This window comes from Erpetoichthys calabaricus, chromosome 4 (genome assembly GCF_900747795.2).
Source record: "Erpetoichthys calabaricus chromosome 4, fErpCal1.3, whole genome shotgun sequence".
Taxonomy (NCBI): Eukaryota; Metazoa; Chordata; class Cladistia; order Polypteriformes; family Polypteridae; genus Erpetoichthys; species Erpetoichthys calabaricus.
The window spans coordinates 320,567,744-320,584,672 of NC_041397.2; the positions used below are offsets into that span (position 1 = coordinate 320,567,744).

Consider the following 16,929-nt stretch of genomic DNA (forward strand, 5'->3'; position numbering starts at 1 on the left):
TTGCTGCCTCTACCACTGCTGCTGCCTTGGCCTCTGCTTCCGATACACCTGTTGGCAAGAAAACTAGATCTCGCAAAAAGAATGAATGGATTCCTTATTGAAATGTAATTATACTTTAGTTTAATAAAATATTACATTTGATAAGACTGCTTATTCTTTATTAAGATAATTACAGGTCATAGAACTTTGCATACAGGGGTGATCCTGAAAACCTCTAGAAGTGTTCTTAGACAAGGTGCTGACAAATTTTTGAACCATGTAATCGTTCTTGGTGACTTCATTAAAATACAGGTTCATGACCTCTTTATAAGAGCGTCCTTTTCCTCTATGATGCAGGAAAAAAATACAGTGTTGTCCGCAGACGGTGGAAAACCAGCTTTGAAGCTGCCGGGTATGGTGAATAATTTCTTTGCAGTTTCTGTTTAAAAAGCAGTATATTTCCTCAGGAAAATAGATAAAGTCTGGTGGGGCGCCGTAGGAATCGATAAATTCTCCAGTTCCGTCTTCTCTGAGGTGTATCACCAACCAGTGTTCTCCGGGTTGATTTTGATGGTGAGTATTGACGATGATCATGGATGGGAGATCCGTAAGTATTTTTTCAGGCAGTTCATCGCACGCCAACAGTCCGTAAAACAGATTTTCTATGTACGGATTACAGGACATGAGTTTGTTGATCTGCAGGTTGTTCATGCTTTTTAGTAATCATAAAGTATGTTTCTTCTCTGGTTTATTTCAATAATGTTGTCAAAGATGGCGTACACTATTAGATTACACATTATGGGCTAGGGGCTGCAGAAAGCGGATTTCAAATCTCATGTTCCCGGTTTCACCAATGAGAAATGGTCTCCGCATTCTTGATCAGGCATCAAATCAAAGGCAAACAGGGTGTATCCCTAGGAGAAGTCAGAACGGCTGATGACTAGAGGCAGGTCTTTCAAATGCTTTCCGGAGGCCAACACGAGGTTGTAATATTCTTGAGCTATGTTTTCATTAGCAAAATTGGGCTGAAAGGGCTTGGCTGGAATCTGCTCTCCGTCCAAATACAAGACCAGGAATTCCACATGGTTATGCTTGAAATTGAAGGGGTTTCTGGCGTAATCCCCGGAAAAGGCCTCATTATCCACCATGCCTATGACCACGTACTTGGGCAGCTGTCCCAAGAACAAGTTCTCCTGATTGCTCACTCGTATCCCTGTCGGCATACTGAGAACTTTCATATTCACTCTTTCCACGGGGTACTTGGCATTGGCAGTCGTGAGGGCGTGGGTGTGCCCTAATTTCATAGCCGCCGAAACTTTAACTTTCTTGACAAAAAGAGCGACAGATAAAATGTTTACTTTGTAACGCTTGGCATCTCCGTACATCAGAAAGAATTCATTTCTGCTCCGCACCATTTTTATTCTGACAGCCACCCCATTTAGAATTAATTTTTCTTGAAAAAATAGGTCGGAATGAATAGGACCGAGGAGTTCTGCTGTTTTACCCTGGGCCGTATAACTGTTTGTTTTTTTGAATCCCTCATTCGCCCCGTCCAAGGCTGTGTTTTCATGATTGTTGGCCATGTCTTTGTAAAAAAGACCCGCTGCAAACTGGAACTTGAGAGTTTCATTTCTGTAATTTAGAAGTCCCTCAAAAAGGGGCCTGGACGGGTAAAGGTTAGAAATCTGTGATATTAAGCGGTCTCCGAGGGTCACATCCACTTGTGAAAATAAAGTGGCTATCGGATAATTAACAAAGGCTACCTTGGCCATGGGGGCCGGATTAGTTCCATCGGCATTGACGATTTTGCATCTGACGTACAGAAGCGTGTTATTCAGGTCCAAGTAATCCAGTAATCAGAAACTCCAGCAGAGTGACTTCAGATAGAGCTGAGAGAGGAGGTACCTCAACGTAGATGCTTTTTTCTATGCTAGTCTGAGTATAGGGTACCGTAAACAAGTCCAGTTCGGATTTCACACACGCTTGAGACATTCGATGAACAAAAGACATTTTGAGATGAAAAATGTTTTTCAATTTCTTTTTTCTGCGGCCGTGGGACTTATCCTTGTGGCAGAGAGAAGAAAATGATGTAAAAGCTGAACAGTTCGTCTTTTTAATGATCGGACCTGCGCGTGACCCGGGAGGTCTCTTACGCTTAGTTTTCCTCTTCACCATCAACCCCGAACCCCCTTGATTTTCTTCACTTCCTCGAGTCATAGCTCCGGACATGGCCCCAGCCACCATGTCTTTGACAATATTCCTAGCGGCTGATTAAATGTGTGGTTTGACAATTTCAAATCCTCTTTTCAAGAGAGGCAAAGCTCTTCTAAACAGACCTCAAAATATTCTGCCTATCCGAGAACCGTACCTCACAGGAGCCCCAGAGAACCCAGGGAGTCCGCTGCCTGCTTGGGCTTCATAATAATGCACGTAAGGGCTAGGGTCCAGGTAAGATCTCATCTCTGTATTAGTTGTGTACGCACCTCTTAGAGGGACTGAAATGTAACTTGACTATGACCTTGCCAAACTGAAATGGAACCGCTTTGTTCTGATCCGTCTTTATTTCAATGGTCAAAGTATCAAACTGAGCCTTGCTGACCGGAGCGTAGTGCGGCTTGTCATAGGTGATTGTGGGGATCTTATTCATCTCATCCTCAATATGTACGCATCTCAAGAGGGGGACATAGCTGTTTCTGACTCTTTGGTGAGACACAATGTCGCTGCAGACGTACAAGGTATAAAACCCTGCTCTGATATCCGCGGGGTAAGGAGCATCATTCACCAGGCCTATGGTCATGTCCAAATGAACTCCTAGAATCCTCCCCAACTGCCCCCTGACATGAAGTGTTTCATCCTTCACAGTGTTTACAACGTAGAATCTTCATTCCAGAGCGTTGTAGCGGAATCTCATGGTGTTTTGCGGGATCGGAGTACCTGACGACCCGGCCTCGACGGCTTTGGGTTCTTTCGACACAACTTCATTCATCTTGGAGGTCACTTTCTCGAGGCTAGAGTAATAGCCTGCAGGAATAGTATAAAATCAGGTTATTCGCGGGGACACCATGATAAAGTCATTATCCGGTTTGTTTAGGGTATTCCAGGTGGGCAGATACTGAATTTCGGCCAATCCAACTTCCCAGGGGCCCAGTAGTTCGATTGGGACGGTTAATTTGATGGTAAAATAGGCGATGATTATTAGGGAAAACATCCCGGGAAGAATTGCTGGGAAGAACAACGTAAAAGCTTTTCCCCTCCATTGTGAACACATAGTGAATGAAATATTGTTTTTGATTCACAGTATTTAACGTCTTGCGCGTAGCTTTCAGGGATCCAACTGTTAAACTTTTCGGGCCATCCAAGCCATTTCACCAAAATATGCTTTTTCCTATGGATATTTTTTTTCACCAAAATCTTTTCAATCCTGAAGACGTCCGTTCCTCGAATCTTTTGTAACTCCGCGTCATAAAAGGAGCCTATGATGTCTTCACCGTCATAATCTTTGAGCTTGTAGACAGGCGGATCGCTCGGGACTAGTTCAGAAAGGGTAAATACCTCGTCTGAAAAGGTTTGTTCATATCCCTTGGTAAAAGGATTCCGGGATTTCGACACTCTCACTGTATCACCAACTTTGAATTTAAATTTTAGGGTCCTTTTGGGTTTAGTTAGGTTGTATAAGGTTTTAAAGACTTTCCAAGAATTGGAACTATTCACCTCAGCAGGGGCCATTTTTATGCCTCTGTGATAAATAAAATAAATCCTGTAGCCCTTGCAGATAGGTCCAGGTATTCTGGGAGCTGAAATAACGCCACATTTTGGTCTTCAGAGTTCGGTTGAATGTCTCCACCACCGAAGCCTTTAATTCACTAGCGGTGGTAAAATGTTTAATCCCGTGTTTATTGAACAAGCTTTGAATTTCCTGATTGAGAAACTCTTTACCACTATCGGTCTGAAGTTTGATGGGAACTCTACCTTCCTCCAAAATTTCTTGAAAAACCCTCATTATTTCTTTACCCGTTTTGTTTTTCAGAACCCTGACCCAGGCATATTTAGAAAGAATGTCTATACAAGTCAGTAGATACTTGTAACCTTGGTTATACTCGGCCAGGTTTGTCATATCCACAAGATCGATCTGCCATTGTCCGTCTATATTGGAAACATACAACTTATTCCTTTTAAAATGGATTCTGGCCGGTTTATGTATCGTGTAGCTGTATTGCCCCGATAACCAGTCAGACACGTCTTGGTCCCTAATACGGTGACCCGTTTGCCAGAGAGCTCTTTTCAAGGATTCTTTACCCCCCAATGACCCCACGTTCTCAGAGTTATAATATGTTTTTTCCAAGACCTGCTCCATCGCCGGTGATAAAACAGACACTGACACCACTTAACAACTTAGAAAACATTTATTTAGTAGTCTGAATTGTTCAGACGGGTACGGCTTCAGGTTCAGAATTACCAACCAGTTCTGCCACATCAGCATATTCCAGGTCATATTCACCCCAGGGGTTCATACAACCCTCATGATTAAGGTTACGCTTACAAAACTCATTTGCCATACGGTGGGTTACAGAGTAGGAGTATTCATCCATTTCATAAAATGATTGCATTACAGTATCATAAATAGAGCTGGTATTTTCAAATTCATCCTCAGTCTTTTCAATCACTACGTATATTTTGTGAATCGGCAGTAGAATATTATAATACCCCAGGACTTTCACAGCCAGTCGTTTCAGCCAAGACTTGTGGAAAATCTTCAGAATCTTCTGAAAACACCCTACCCGGTAGGCTCTTTCAGGTTCAAAGAGGCAGATATGTCTTCTCTGGCTGGGATGGTCTATCTCGCAGCCTTGACATTCTTTTTTCTGGTCATAGTAGACAATAATGTACAGCAGAGACGTCATCACCCGTTTAACAAGCTGCTTGGCCTTTTTCCAGGTTTCAGGCAGCACACCATCAGGGCAATCCATATCTGTCTCAGAAAGTCCGATCGACATCGGTTCCTGTGGAACTTGTCTGTTCACCCACGGCTGTCCTGGAGCTAGGTGAGAGGTATCCATCTGATCACCAGTTGCGGAGACAGGGGAATACCTTGCTGGCCCTGGAGACTGGAATCCACTGTCTGCCTCAACGTCTCTAGTCCAGAGACTGTAATCAGGTCGTACACTAAAAAACCGCGGGTTAGATTCTTGGTGGTCCTGAATGCAATAGATCTCGCACTCCCTGTCCAACTTATAGAGTCGATAAGCTTCAGTCTTTGGAGCCTCAGGATTTGGAACCTCAGGCGGTGCCCCTGAGGTTGTTACGCCGACCTCCGTCATTTCAGAGTCTGTAGCTGCCGATATGCTGAGAGCTTTAAAAGCTTCAGCGAGTTCTGACATTACCGGTTCCTCCATCTGTGTCCGGTGGATCACAGGCTGAGTATTTATAGTAAAAGGGAGGGGTGTAGCGTAGAATAAAGGTGGGGTTTCCATTTCATCATCGCTCGATTCTAGCTATGTTTCAGACCACTTAGACCATTAGTCGTCAACCGCTTAAGCTTGCAGAATTCAGGCCTTGAATACTAAAGGCGGCGGGCAGTTTTCCTTATCGTCATCGTCTGATTCTACCCATTTTTCGCGTGACTTTGTCCGACTCTTGTCTGCCGCTTCAGCTTCAAGAAACTCGGGCAACAAATATCTTTTAACCCCTTTCAGCCGGTCCTTCAAATAGGCCCTGCGGATCTGACGCTTCAGTGGGGCCTTGGTCATAGTTTCCATTTCTTCACAAAGTCTTTAGATTCAAAGAAGATGATTCGCTTTTTTATACCCCACTTTCAGAAGTGGCAGGGAGGTGTGGGGGGCCAGCCCACAAACAGGTGTTGCCAGACCTGTGGGCCAAGGCTTTGAATGGGTTCTTTTCACCGGTCAGAGGCAGGTCATTCATGTCTGGACATGTCGATCGGGATGGCAGGGTATGGACAGGAACATGTCTGGACTTGTCCTCGGGAGAAGGGGCAGGGAAGTGGGGGGCCAGCCACAAACAGGTGTGGCCGGCAGGGTATGGATAGGAACATGTCTGGACATGTCCTCGGCCAAGCAGGTGGAGGGGGGCTGAAGGTGGGAGTCTGGGAGGGGCGCATCATTTAAATACCCCAATCTGGTGTAGGGGTGGGATTAAGGTGGAGTCGGGGGCAGGGGGCAGGGTGTCCATCACCAATCCACCGACAGGGGGCGGGGTGCATCCTTCAAATCCATCAATCAAGTGAAGGGGCGGGGAAATGCTGTCATTCACCAATCCGCCAACAGGGGGTGGGACACATAATTCAAATCCACCAATCAGAGGAAAGGGGGTGGGTCTTAAGGTCCTCAATCATCTTTAATTGACAGTTTGACAGAAGTACCCTGACGTATTACTACTCCTGTTGATAGTTTTCTTCCTCGTACTTTTAATCAACAGGTCATCTGAATTCTGTTTTCTAATTCCTAAATCCTCCTCAGACTCTTATTCTTATTTTTCAGATTTCTGACTTTCCAGCTGACCCGATGGAGGAATTGCCTTCAACCATAAAAGCTGGAAGAGCTGCCCACAGGTGAGTAGAATCAGAGGATGTGCTGCTGGAGGATTTCTGTCAATTCTGTCTCTCGTCCTTCTGTCATGTGAGAGACAATCAGGGGATTCATCACCAACAATTTCATCTCTTAAATCTCTACTGTAAATTAAAATAAACTAAAATATATTTTATCAATAGAAGCTAAGGTAGTAGCTTTAGAACAAGTGTGCCATCAAATGCCTGACAAAACACAGGAGTTCTAAATCTCGACAGTTAAAGCTGAATTCTGGTCTTTGCTGAAGAAGCTCGTTTAGTTTCAGTCGCATGTAAATCACACAAAGAGTTTAGAGCTGCAAGTCCTGGACGTTACCTTGTGCTCGGGTTATGAGAGTCGGAATTATATGTCACAGTCTTCTTTAGTAAACATAAATATAATGAAATTGTCATCAATTCCTATGTAACCAGTGGGGGTGCCACCAATCCCTAAACCCGAGACGAAGTAACGTCTATCCTAGCCACAGGTTCAAATAGTGGATATTTTTAATCTAATAAGCACTAAACACAATGAAACTCAGCCAACACCAAACAAACAGTAAACCTTCTCCTCTCCTTCCTCCTCCAGCTGAGTGTTGTCCACAGGGTTTCATGGGAAGTGCAGCCTTGTCAGGTCAGAGTCGGGAGGCGGTGGGCTCCTTTTATACTGGACCCAGCACAGCTTCTCATTACCCAGCATGACTTGGGGGGAGTTCTTCAGAGTTGTTTAGGATCCTGGGTGGTCCTCCACTGACAGTGCGGCCTTACGGCACCTGGGGAGCCCAAGAGGGATGCACTTCTAGAATCCACTTCCCCCTTCACTTTTAATCAGATTTATTTAAAATCTTTCATTTTTGTTCAGCAGTAGAGGAAGCTAAAAAGCACTTCATTGTACAAAGTGGTGTTAGGACTTTACTGCTCTGTTTTTTTGAATTTGCATGTTTAGATTTTTATTACCAGTTTATGACCCAAGCGCCGGCTCTTAAGTGTTCTTCTTCTGTCTGTTCCTTTATTTGTTAGATTCTGACTGTATTTCCAGCCATGTTTACATTTAATTATAGAAATCATTTTAGAAAAATGCTCCTATTATTTTCATCCAAATGTTCTTCATCTCCTAAAGACATGAATTCTTTTTTATCTAATCTTGACCTACTTCAAATCACAAAGCAAGCAGATTCTTCACTTGATACCGCAATTCCTCCAAAATAGTCACATTTAGTCCCACCCTGCCGTGAATAAGAGCAAACGCCCTGAACGAATTCTGTCTAAACATTGAGGAGCATTTGGAGAGCAGACATCCAGCCGTGAACTTCAGATGCTTCACTCGTCCACTGTCAGCTCTCACCACCATCTGGTCTGAACATGAGGTCACTTTACTGCTGACACATGGCAGGGGTCTTACATCGTCATGATTGTTGTCCTGGCCCAACTGAGTCAGCAGGTAGACCTCTTCTCTTCTCTATAAGTCGTTTCATTATTGTTAAAAATGAGTCTTGACGTGGCCAAGTAACAATGAGATTTAATGATGAAGTGAGCCTTGTGTGCCCACACAGTCATAAGAGGGGCTCAGCACACTGGCCTGTGGAGTGCCAGTACTGGGGGTCAGCTTGGAGGATGTGACGCTGCCATTCACACATGCTGAGGTCTGTTGGTTAGGAAGTCCAAAACCCAACTACAGTGGCACTGAGTCCTAAATTGAGGAGTTTGGTCATCAGGTCTGCCCGTCCAGCAGAATTAAATGCTGAGCTGTGGTCAGTAAACACGACTCTGACAGAACAGCAGGGCTTTGGACTTCAATCCCAATACTGACATGTTGTGTCACTTCACCTGCCGGTGCTCCACGTGGAAATACAAAAGAAATGAAACAAATTGGATCTTAAATGTTGAAAGTCGCCTTTGATAAATGAGTGAGCCAAACAATAAGTTTAGAGAAGACTTGTGTTCATACCGAGACGACACAAACGATTGTCAGCATTTGATAAGAGATGTGCGCTCGATGTCCTGATTTGTTCTGATGTGAGGACCCCCTTGATCAGGCCCTCCTCGGGGTCTCCAAGGTGTTTTAGTGTCTTCTAACTGTGAACATTTCAGGAGCTACTTGAACCTTTAAAATGCCTTCCCCTTTGTTTTCTTTATCATGAGCACTGGTGGTCTCTTACAAGTAACGATTCTTGTCTCCAGTCGTCTTTCTTCACATCCTCGGTGTCCGTCTTTGTGTTAATATAAACTGTTTCTGTCTCAGCCCCTTTGTGTGTCTCTTTGACTTTGTCCTTTTGTTAAATACGTGTATATACAGTATACAGTACAGTGGTCCGGAGCAGAGGGGGTCTCAGAGCAGGTCTTGAGCTTTGAAGGGGTTTTTAAGTTTGGATTTAATGGCTGTTTTGGTGTTCAATCCACTGTTATAAGGTTGGTGTTTTGTTATATGTGAATTTCTCACGTTGCTGTCGTTAACTTTACAAAAATAAAAAGATAATCATGCAAAAAAAAATCTAATTTTTCCAGTTGAAAGTTCAGTGCCATCACCAAGCCTTTAACATACTTATTGAGAATTAGAGGACCGCTGAATAGCTGAAGTTCATAAAGTGTGTGTGTGTGGACAGCCGTGGTGTTGAGGGCACTGAAATAGACAGCCTGAGCCTCCATACTGTGATGGGCACAGCAAGACGGTAAGTGGGGTCTGATGGAAGGAAGCTTTAATGGCAGCCTGCCCTCTAAATGGTGTTGACACGCAGAGGAGCCTTTAGCATGAGGTGGCAGGACTCTGTGATGGACAATTTTCATTTTGTTTAGATAAGGAGCAGGCTGTGAAATGTGGTGAATTATGTGGTGAGAACAAAAATGTGATTATTTACTGTGCCAGCTATCACACAACTAGAAATCATCTTCTCAAGGGACAGAGGAGACAGACAGGGATGGAAATGTACTGCTAATTTGTCATCTACGTTTAATCCTTACAGCGTACATATGAGAGTAGCAAGAGAAGTAGGACGACCAGGAGTAATAGGATCAGCAGAAGAAAGAGGACCATACGGAAGATACGGACAATGATCTTTCAGGACTTGGTAAATTGGTAAGCTTATGTGAGCTAAAGAGCAAATGTTTGGCTTTAAGGAGGGCTGATTAGATTAGATAAGATTAATTTATTTGCCCCAAGGGGAAATTATAATTTTATAGAACCTCAACAATATATATACACTCACAGACACACATTCACAAGCCACTTTATTAGGTACACCTGTTCACTGTTTGTTAGCTCAAATTTTTTATCAGCCAATCATATGGCAGCAACTCAATTAATTTCGGCCTGTAGACATTGTAAAGACAACCTGCTGAAGTTCAAACTGAGCACCAGAATGAGTGACTGAAGTGACTTTGAACGTGTCCTGGTTGTTGATGCTACACCAGCTGGTCTGAGTATTTCAGAAACTGCTGATCTATTGGGATTGTCACACACAGCCATCTGTAGGGTTTATAGAGAATGGCCCAAAAAGCGGAAAATATCCAGTGAGCGGCAGTTCTATGGGAAAAAATGTCTTATTGGTGCCAGTAGTGAGAGGAGACTGTCCAGACTGATTTGAGCTGAAAGAAAGGCAACAGGAACTCACATAAACACTCATTACAAGTGAGGTAGGACCACACTGAGTGCCATTCCTGTCAGCTAAGAACAGAAAACTGATGCTACAATTCGCATAAGTTCACCAAAATTGGATAATAGAAGATTATAAGAATGTCATCTGATCTGATGAGTCTCGATTTCTTCTGTGATATTTGGATAGTAAGGATCAGAATTTTTTCGTCAACAACATGAAAGGTGGGATCCATCCTGCCTTGTATCACCCATTCAGGCTGCTGCTGCTGCTGGTGATGGTGTGGAGGATATTTTCTTGCTGACCATGTCCATCCCTTTATTACCGTAGTGTCCCCATGTTCTGCAGCAGGATAATGCACCATGTCACAAAGCTCAGATCATCACAAACTATTTTATTGAACATGGCAACGAGTTCACTGGACTCAAATGGCCACCACAGTCATCAGATCTCAATCTAGTAGAGCACCTTTGGGATATGTTAGAAAGGGAGATTTGCATCTTGGATGTTCAACTGACAAAAGTGAACTGCTATTGTGTCAATACAGAGCAAAATCCCTGAGGAGTATTTCCTTCACCTTGTTGAATCTACGGCATTAAGAATTCCTGCAGTTCTGAAGGCTAAAAGGAGTAAACCTGTTACTAGCAAGGTGTACTTAATAAAGTGGCCAGTGAATGTGTATATGTATATATAAAAAGACATATAATACATATATAAAACACATATATATATAAAGACATATAAAGAGATCTTGATTGGATAACAGAGAGCTGCTGCTGTCAATAACAGGGTTCATGGTGCCAGTAACTTGTGTTGAGAATATTTGAGAATCCCACAGGTGTGACGTGAGGTGACGTGGAGATGGAGTTTCATTATTGAAAACTTGCCTGTACTTTCGTTGTAATATCAATACAAGTCCTGTTTAAATTTAGTCTGACATAAGGTGAGTCCTTGTTTAGGACTGTAATGTTACCCCACACCTGTATTTGACTCCTCCACCAGCTGTTTGGTCAGACGCTGCTCAAGGCCTTCACTCTCCTCACTTTCTATTAATTCACGAGGTCACAGAGCATCAAAAAAGTCATCTATGAAAGTTCAAGGTCTCTGATTTCTTGTACTCATTTGACCAGATGTCTCCTTCGCTTGTAGGCCAAAAGGACCAAACCAGACCAATCAGTACCAAGAAAGAAGAAGTCAAAGAATGTCTATTAGTTTAAAATAAAACCAAACACATTGCAGCAAACTAGCTGGCTCCTTGTCCACTTGTCTGATTGTCCATCTTTGATTGTCTACTTGATTTCTGTTGTCTTTGGTGACCTTCTAAAGAGCAGACTTGGTGCAATGAAAAGCTCTGAGCCTGACTGGAGGGACTCCATTAGATTATCATTACCAAGGAAAGACAGCAGCTGTGAATAAACAAACTTTAAGAATTTAGAGAGGAATCACAATTTAGAGATGAGACAGAAAGAAACTCGGGTCAAGTCCATGTTTTTAACCTCAGGATGACCACTGCATGTTTAAAGGATGAAGGGACAGTAGCAATGGCAGGTCAACAATAACCTCAAAAGTCTCTCTGAAGAGACGAGCTGGAAGAGGGGAGAACGTGGGCTTCATAGTGGACACAGTTTGGGCAAGAAAGGGAAGACAAACAGAGTCAGACAACAAAGGAACTGAGGCAGGTGGTGTGAGAGAAGATCTCATCTCATCAGTTTTATCAGTAAAAATTCAAAAACTCCTCACATGTATGAGTGCCTACAGTACAGCTAAGTGTGTCAGAGTATGGAGTGTAACTTATTGTGCTGAACAGAACTCTAGACATCTGATCATTGGTAGAAATATCACACAAGGGTTTTGTCTCGGCTAATTTGACAGGCCGCTGGAATTCAGACAGACGGGTTTTCAGAATCTCCTAAGATGTCTGTCATTTATCTTTTTCCATCTACGCTCTGTTTTCCTGCACTTCATTCTAAGAGTCTGCATGGAGTCGTTAAACCAGGGATGGCCTTTAGATATGGAGTGTTTGATTTTCACAAGAGCAACAGAATCAAGTGTGGATCTGGATGTAGAATTACGTGCACAGAGTAACCGATTGTGTGGCACAGAACTAACAACAGAAGAATTTACAGAAATATCAGAACAAATATATTTAGTGTAGGAGTTTATAGCATGAAGGCTGCTTCTTGAGACCCCAGGAATGACAATTTGAGAAGGTGCCACAGCACTGAGTATGACTGGCATTTTCTCATCATCACTGACAAAGAAACCAAATGATAAAATAAGATCAAGCATATGACCTGAACGTGAGTAGGACCATTAACAGACTGAACAAGATTAAGAGAATCGAGCAATTGAATAAACCTGGTAATGAACAGTTTTAAAGTACAAGAAACATGAATGTTCAAATCACCTACGATTTGTATTTTATCAGATATAAACTTGACCAGTGACAAAGAAAACAGAAAATCTCCTAATAAAATCTTTACCTCATTTAGGAGGTCCGTATACAAGAGTGACAAGCACTGCACCTCTTAATTCAGCTTTTAACAATTGTCTCTCAAAAGTTAATTAAGTTTTAGCGAGAAGTGTGTAATATTTATGAACATTTTTAAACACAATGGACATTCCGTCCCCCACTACTTTGGTGTGTTAACAAAGCATACAGTCAACTGGTGAAAGTTCTAACAGGGGTTTTGACTCACTAAAGTCCAGCCAGGTCTCTGTTAAAAATAAAAAGTCCAATCCAGGAGGCACAATAACATCATTTTAATTAAAAGTCTTGTCTTGTCACGCATGTGCTTGTGAGGCTATCAAATATCACAGGCCGCTCTCAAACATTACTTCAATTCTACTACCAGCCACAAAAAGGGATTGGCGTAGTCGGCAAGATTCAAATGCTGTTGATGTGGCGTACAAGTGGACCTCATTCAGTGCAAATCACTAGCAACAAACAAATTTAGTTCTGTGAAAACAGCAACAACTGAGCAGACAACTGAGATGTCAGTAAAGATGAGCAAATCATTTAAAGTCAGTGGGAGATAAACAAGGATGGCACAGTGAAGGATAAAAATCAGTCAGCAGGATACAAAATGGTCACAAAACAAACAGCAAGACATGGGGTTGTGTGCAGTGTCACAGAATGTCACTTATTAATTATAAAGATGTCACAAATGAGGTAATTAGGTAACTCTGTCAGCCATTAATCAGTCAGATGTTTCGAGGAGGTAAACAGAAGCAGATCAGTGAGGATGAGCGGACCTGACTGTGCTAAATGTAACTGTGGAGAGAATGGCGAATATGTGTTGTAATAGCAAACTGGAGGAGCTCACCCAGTTGTCCATCACAGAGATCATAAACACCAGTAGAGGGAGATTTAGGTGGTGTGGTGGACGGCTGGGGCCCTTGCTCAGCTGCTTCACCCCTAAAATGGAAGGACTGGGGGAGAGAGCATATTCGGGGCATTACCTCTCCCAGAATGCTAGAGGGCAACCCATCTGACTCGCAGCAGGCTCTCGAGTTTGGAGCATGGAAGCTGAAGCCTGCTGGGGCCTGTGGTCACCATCAGGGGGTGCCTGGATGATCTCTGAGCCCTTGGTTGAAGGATGTTGAGCACCTGGAGCACTTCTGTGTGACCTATAAAAGGGGCCGCCTCACTCCATTCAGGGAACCAGAGACGGGTGGAAGAGGACGGAGTTTGTCAGGAGGAGGGGAGGCTGACATAGAGAGAGATGGAAAAAGAAAGAAGAGAATTGTGCTTTTGTGTTGTCCTTTGAACTGTGCTGTACAGGTGGGAAAGGGGGAAGGTGTTTCCCACAAGAAAACAGGAAAAAATAAAAGCAGGTGTGTTGCACTTGTGTCCTGCGTCTGTCTGTGTCGGGTTTGGGCCGTGGGAACACCCTCTTGTGGCCACAGTGGTCAATAGTCACATGTTAGCCCAATGTAAAAACTGCACACCATCCATGGGCATGAAGGCCAAGGCTGAGGTGGTAGACGAGGATGAGGAGTCCTAGCAGGGCACTTCTAAACTAACCCTCAGAAAGAGGGAATAGCAGGGGATTTAATTAATAGCAGCACTGGCACTCAGGTTACAGTGCATCAGATCCTGGCCAAAGTGCCAGTGCACCCATTTATCAAAAGAAGAGCACATGCAGCAGGTGCTAAAACAAGAAGGAATGACTTTCAAACACAAAATCCAGATTAATGGCGACAGTATGTTGAAAGGGACGCCACAAAGAGAGCTGGCAGATTGAAATGTCGTGGAATGACAATCACTGTTTACCTGAAGTGGGCTCTGCACATCCTCACCATAATCAAGATGGCTCATTAACTCCTTCACTTCTTCAGATTTCTCTGGAAAAGCCGGATTTCTCCATTTACAACCAACAACTTGTACAGGTGCCCAGTGGCGTCCATCCTCAGTGGCTGCTTGTTATCCTGGTATGGCACCTGCTCAGCCCTGAGCCAGTGGGCACTACAGAGGATGGTGAAGTGGGTACAAAATATTGACAACCACAGCTGCCTGTTGTTCAGGACATAAGAGGAAGGCACACAGTTGTATTGTAGACGTCAGCCATTGTGCACAGTCACCGCTCTCCCACCTCAGCTCTGTTAGATGGTACAGAACCATCAGCACTGGCAGCAAGTTCAGGGACAGGCGACTTACCATTTTCTCATACTTACACGTGTTAAATTCACTGTCTGTTGTTTGTACTCTTTTTATCTCCTCATTAATTTTATAAGATTACTGTAATTCAGAACAATTCAGCATACAAATATAATCCGATATCTCATTTCAAATTCAGCTGTAACACCATCGCCATGCTGTCTGGAGAGCCGTACAGTAAGTCAGATAACCCAACATGCAGTCATCACTTGAAGATACTGAAGCATCCAAAGGGCTAACAGACACTCGACATTCTTAAGTAAGGACAACGTGAATACATTTTCATAAATTCTAAAGAAGCTTTTAGCAGTTCCTCAGATGGTAGCTTTGATTTCTTCTAATTTTAGGTAGAACAGGGCCTCCTTTTCCCACTTTTCAATTATGGGTAGATTTGGATTTTTCATGCTGAATAAGATAAAATGACGAGTGAGTAGTCTGGTGTAAAACATCATAGAAGCTTTTCTCCTACACAAGGAATTCTACTCCAAATAGGCCTGTAAGTAATTAGGAGTCATGGTGATTCTAAATCTGTCTGACAGACAAAAAAACATGTTTTGTTAGTATGGCCTAAGGACAGTCCTGAAACATGTTGTAGTGCCTGAGCCGAGTGCCAATATGGAGTCTTTATGTGGCTCTTTTAGGAAGCGGTCCTTAAGAGGACTAATCACTGTTGTCACACTAAGGAGAATTCAATTGGCAGGCTTGTTGTTTTTATAGGTTTCCCTGCTGCTGGCTCTGAAGACGCTGATTTAAATGAAGGAATGTCAGCTCATGGTGTGGAGACTCATCTCCAGACTGATGTAACTTGTCAGCACCGATACAAGCCCTCCTTCAAAGCTGCAGTCGACAACATCCTGAAACCGTGCATTAACTCTTCAAAATGGTGAGTTTGTCTTCATTTCCATTACGATTGTACAAGATTTGATACCATTGATCACAATATTCTTATAAATCACCTTAGTCAGTAGGAGGGCCTCTCTGGCAGTGCCTTAAATTGTTTTGAATTTTACTTAGCAGATATAAAATTCTTTGTTAGTTGTATTATTATACTTCAAAGACACCTGATATTCTATATGGTGCTCCTCAAGGAACTATGAGAAAGGAGAAATCTTAGTGATTGGCAAAAATGGATATAATGAGGATCTTAGAAATAAACTTGATCCATTAGGCTTAAAAGTCAAGAGAGAGGTTAAGAATTTAGGGGTAACTATTGACTTGGAACTAAAATTTAAATCACATATTAATCAGATCACCTAGGGCCTCATACATAACGCCAGGGCGTAGAATTCACACTAAAACATGGCGCATGGAAATGTGCATAAGCACAAAAAAATCCAGATGCATGAATCTGTACGTATGCCAACTTCCACGTTCTTCTGCTACATAAATCCTGGTCAGCGTGAAAAGCAACGCACGTACACGCACCTGCTGCCACACCCTGACTCCTCCCAGAATTACGCCTCTTTGAATATGCAAATCAATATAAATAGCCCTTAAGCTCAGCATTGTGTGAAAAGAGAATGGCAAAAGGACGAGGGAAAATATAATTTCAGCAAATACCAAGTGGAGGCAAAGAAAAACGTACTATTTATTGGTGTAAACAGTGGTATAATCAACAAAAGGAAGGTGATCGAGTGACACAGTGTTGGAGAAACTCGAAAGCTCAAATTCACAAAGTCGCACAGTGCCTGAAATAAAAAGGAAGTTTTTAGATTTCAAAGTCACCGTGAAAAGGAGAGTCGTAGCCCACTGTCTGAGTGTCATATTAAAGCTTATTAGGGTACAGAGAAAAGAAAAAAAAATTGGGACACGGTGGGAAAAAAGCTTGAAATGTCAACTTTAATCTCAAATTTTCCACTTTAATCACATAGTTTATTTTATCATTAAAATAGAACATCATAAACTTCATCTTACAATTGTTTAATTTACTAGTTTCTCAAATCCCATCGTAACTAAAGTAGCATACTAAATGTTTTGAATTGCATGTGTTCTTCTATGTGCTTTATGTGTGTGAATCACTATGTGCTTCTTAAACGGGCTTTCTATTCCTCCGACAGGAACAGAATCCATTATTGATATTACAGCTCTCTGAATAATTAAAATACTAAGATGTATACTTGATATCATTTTCATTATGA

General features: G+C 42.7%; 1 protein-coding gene and 1 long non-coding RNA gene across 2 annotated transcripts in view; one reads left to right on the forward strand and one right to left on the reverse strand.

Annotated features, from left to right (window-relative positions):
* LOC114641932 (uncharacterized) overlaps positions 1-11,374 on the forward strand; it is a 41,418-nt gene extending 30,044 nt beyond the window's left edge. The window contains exon 2 of the long non-coding RNA XR_007934684.1: positions 11,281-11,374. This is a non-coding gene — a long non-coding RNA (uncharacterized LOC114641932). The remainder of the gene's footprint in view (positions 1-11,280) is intronic.
* LOC114643526 (NACHT, LRR and PYD domains-containing protein 3-like) overlaps positions 1-16,929 on the reverse strand; it is a 2,412,635-nt gene that overhangs the window by 447,531 nt on the left and 1,948,175 nt on the right. The window lies entirely within an intron of this gene.